Source organism: Macrotis lagotis, chromosome 1 (genome assembly GCF_037893015.1).
Source record: "Macrotis lagotis isolate mMagLag1 chromosome 1, bilby.v1.9.chrom.fasta, whole genome shotgun sequence".
NCBI lineage: Eukaryota > Metazoa > Chordata > Mammalia > Peramelemorphia > Peramelidae > Macrotis > Macrotis lagotis.
Genome location: NC_133658.1, coordinates 928876056 through 928880616, shown reverse-complemented (window position 1 = coordinate 928880616; position 4561 = coordinate 928876056). Strand labels below are relative to the sequence as shown.

The window sequence follows — 4561 nt, the reverse complement described above, 5'->3', positions numbered from 1 at the left end:
TTTTCTTGGATGGATCAGCCAAGGTTCCAGGGACAAACATGTCTCTTATCTGTTTCTACCTTTCTATCTTTTTCCCTTTTTTCTCTTCCTCTATTTCCTCCAACCTTCCTGGAGCCATTAGAAATAAAGCAGATACTGGTCTGTGACTATACACTGCCCTGAGATCATGGGGAGGCTGGCATGTGACACGTAATTCAGACCCAAAGCTGGCTAGTTGAACCACTTAACCCATCAGGAGGGAATCCTTTATTCATTTAATGGATTGAATCACCACATCAGTCTTGTCCTCATTCACATCAGACAATTCCAAATTAATAATGGAAGCTCATATGTGTATCAGTCAAAATAGACTGGTGTCCAATCATGGTCAAATAACTCTACCCCAAACATGGGGAACCCCCCTTTTTCTCCCTTTCTTTTTTCCTTATGAGCTTTTCAGGAAAACTTCTGTCTCATGTCATGTCTAATGTCTGCCAAATCTGTTTTCCTGGAAGATTTCTAAGGGAAAATGTCATAAAACTGCTGCAAAAACTGCAACCCAAGACTTTAGAATTCAGGAAAATTCATGAAAATCTAAACAGCTTTCTGTCATTTGATGCTACACTGTCCATACCAGGAAGCTATGAACTTACTCCTATAACAAGCCTTTAGTCAAAAATAAAGTTTTAGGGAAAATAGAAAAAAAACAAATCTGAAAGATACTTTCTCTCTGACATTTCAACCCTGACCAGTTTGGAATTAAGAGATAAATTCAGATAAGTTAAGAAAGAAAAACTTTTTCTTGGTGGGTAGAAATATATGTCATTATAAACTAGAGACTAAATGAGTAAGTGAAATGTAATATAATTGTTGTAATTTTCCAAATTATGGTTTGAAGACTTTTGTAAATGCTGTAATATTTTAAGAAAAAGGAGAATTTGAGAATGTCATCATAAATCTTTGGAAGAGAGATAAATGAAAGCAATAGGTTCTTTAATTTGAGGTACCGCTAAAAAAAGTCCAAAATCTCAATTTTCCCAAGACTTTTTTTAGATTTTTTTTTCAAGGCAATGGGGTTAAGTGGCTTGCCCAAGGCAACACAGCTAGGTAATTATTAAGTGTCTGAGGCCAGATTTGAACTCAGGTACTCCTGACTCCAAAGCCAGTGCTCTATCCACTGTGGCACCTAGCTGCCCTGAAAATTGAGATTTTGAATGATATTATTATTTTTAACTTTTTTACTTATTTTAAGGCAATGAGGTTAAGAGTGACTTTCCTAAGGTCAGATTTGAACTCAGGTCCTCCTGACTCCAAGGGCCAGTGCTCTATCCACTGAACTACCTAGCTGCCCCCTGAATATTTTTTAAATTGAAATTTCAGATTTGATTGTTGCAAAATTGAATTTTATTGGTTCCATTTAAAGTGAGTTGTGTCCTCCCATTCAGATAATTTTATAACTGTGTGACCTTGGACAAGTCACTTAACCTCACTCATTACCTTGCAAAAAACAAAAAAAAAGATTATTTTAATGTCTGATACTCTTGCCTTAGTGGAAAAAAAATTGATATTTGGCATTAAGTTGATACTTAGAAACTGCATAAATGAGAAAGAAAAGATTTTTGAATGTGATTAGCAGAGAATACCAAATTGATCTGGACAAACATTTAAATGAATTGATATTATTTGAGGGGCAAAAGTTTTGTTATGTTTCTAAGCCCATAATAAAATGTTATTGTTAGACTTGTATTGAATTGATTGAGAAAAGCATTATATAAGAAATTACTGTAAATGTAAAAAGTGATATAATTATATTATTGGAAATTAACTCTTCCTAGAGAATGTTAGATATATTTGCTCAAAATGAGTAAATAAATATAATTAATATAATTTTTTGGCAAAGGACCACAGGCTTTGTAAATGTCTAAAATTTTTTGTCCCCTGAATCTTAGACTTAGCATAGTCAGAAATCTCAATAACTCTGGGAAAAAAAAATTGTTGAAAGTTATATGGTGAAGTTCTAAAAATATTTTAGAATGAGAAACCAGGACCTCTTATAAGCAAAATAAAGGGACTTACTTATTAAGTGATTCTTTTCTGCTTATAAATTTATGAAAGTGCAACTGGAATAGTGTGCATTGAAGTTACATCTCAGATTCAACTTAGTATCAACAGCTTCTAGATTTAAGCATTTGATTTTTAGAGCTGATATGCAAAACTTTCTGATATGTCACCTGCCGAGCTTGGGGACCTTTACAAGAGCTTCATCCAGGACTATCCAGTGGTGTCTATTGAAGATCCCTTTGACCAGGATTATGGGGAAGCTTGTAAGAATTTTACTGAAACTGCAGGCATTCAGGTTGTAGGCGATGATCTCACAGTGACCAATCCCAAGTGCATTGAAAAGGCTGTGAATGAGAAAGCTTGCAGTTGCCTCCTGCTCAAAGTGAACCAGATTGGCTCCATGACTGAATCTCTCCAGGTGTGCAAGCTGGCCCAGCCCAATGGGTGAGGAGTAATGGTTTCCCATCGTTCTGTAGAGACTGAAGATACCTTCATTGCAGACCTGGTGGTGGGTCTCTGCACTGGGCAGATCAAGACTGGGGCCCCCTGCCAATCTGAGCGTTTGGCCAAGTATAACCACCTTCTCAGAATTGAGGAAGAACTGAGCAGCAAGGCTAAATTCGCTTGAAGGAACTTCAGAAACCCTCGGGCCAAGTAAGCTCTATGACCATGAAGCCTCAGAGCTGGTAGGCAACAGTCACCACAGTAGAAGTCCTCCAAAGAATGGGCAGTGCCAAGTAGTAGACCAGTTCTGTTTTGGGGATGGGGGCTCAGCGCTACATAACTCCACCCCGCTCTCTTCCACCTTTCTGTGTTCTCATTGCTTCTTCTGGTACCTGATCATTTGGTCCTTTTTTGGAAGACCTCATCTTGTGACTGGGTAGAATGATCTGTTCTCACCCCCACCCCCAGTGTTGATGTGCAGAGGCATATACTTGTGATGCAGCCCTACAAGCCCACGGGCCAGATCCTTTAGTAGCTTCTATGTGTAGAATAAAAGTATTCAGTAAAAAAACAAAAACAAAAAAACTTTCAGATATGGATCTCCATCAGACTTTGTTTTGGGCTTTGAGGTGAACAATCATGTATTAACTATATTGTGTAAGCAAAGAATGCAATGATTTTCTTAATTTCCAATGATTAATGTCTGCTCCAGGATGGATTTAAACTAACGAAAGATGAAAGAGATAAGACTTGTATGTGCTTATTTTTAGCTGTTATGGTAGCAACATGAGGAAACATAAGATCCCCATTTTTTTTTTAGTTTTTTTGCAAGGCAAATGGGATTAAGTGGCTTGCCCAAGGCCACACAGCTAGGTAATTATTAAGTGTCTGAGACCGGATTTGAACCCAGGTCCTCCTGACTCCAAGGCCGGTGCGGTGCTCTATCCACTGCACCACCTAGCCACCCCATGAGGAAACATAAGAAAACATTTCTTAGTATTTGATGCCATTCTGAGTTTTGATTTCAGGTACGATTGTCTGAATTGTCAGTAAGTCAACAATCCACCACTCAAGGATAATGTCACAAGTTACTCAAAGAGAGTGTGATCTGAAAACTGTTACAGGTGGATGTTTATGCCTGGGAAGACTGAGAGGATGACCTTGCAATAGTAGAATCCTCTTGACTCATTTTCCCCATTGTGGTATTTCCTTCTGAATGGGAAATGTTTCCACTTAAATAATTCTGATCCTGACTGTGATATCCTATGAAAAATGTGGAATTCTGTTATATGATTAGCTCTTCCAAAATAAAGGCCAATTATGACTCTTATCTTAAATTAATAAAGTTAACGAACCTTTATTCTGTTACGTTTATATCAGATCAATATGGGACCTTTAAGGGAGAATTTTAATATACTTATAACCATTTTCTTTCTAGCAAATTTTTTTAACAAGAATACACACATATTATATATTTCTATAATATATACATATATACATAGGGAGAGAGAGAGAGACATAAAAATACACAAGCCACATACACATATATGATGAATCATATTGTTACAATACTCAATATGTCTGAGTTACTATAATGAGAGGCAAGTAAGAAAGACCTAGTTTTGCTTTTGGTCATCTGATTCTGTGATCACTTATAGTAAGATATTCATGTATAAAGTCCTTAAAGTATCTCATTCTCTCTGGAGAATTTGAGGATGATGCTGTTCAGTCATTTTTCAGTAATGTATGACTCTAGGTAACCACATTTGAGGTTTTTTAGCGAGGATAATGGAGTCAGGGGCAGTTAATTTGTGCAGTGGATAGAGCACTGGGCCTGGAGTCAGAAGGATCAAATCCAGTCTTGGACACTTAATAATTACCTAGCTGTATGACCTTGAGCAAGTCACTTAACCCCATTTCCTTGCAAAAACGGGGGGGGGGGGCGGAGTTAATGGAATGGTTTGCCAGTTCCTTCTTCAGCTCACAGATTAAGAAACTGAAGCATACAGGGTTAAGCAACTTGCCTAGGTGACTTACACAGATAGTCTCTAAGACCAGATTTGAACTCAAGTCTTCA

The 4561-nt window shown here is 37.4% G+C and overlaps 1 pseudogene; it reads left to right on the top strand.

The window, feature by feature from the left end:
* The first annotated feature begins 1199 nt into the window (after window positions 1-1199).
* LOC141511620 (alpha-enolase pseudogene) lies at window positions 1200-4345 on the top strand (annotated as a pseudogene).
* Window positions 4346-4561: the final 216 nt, after the last annotated feature.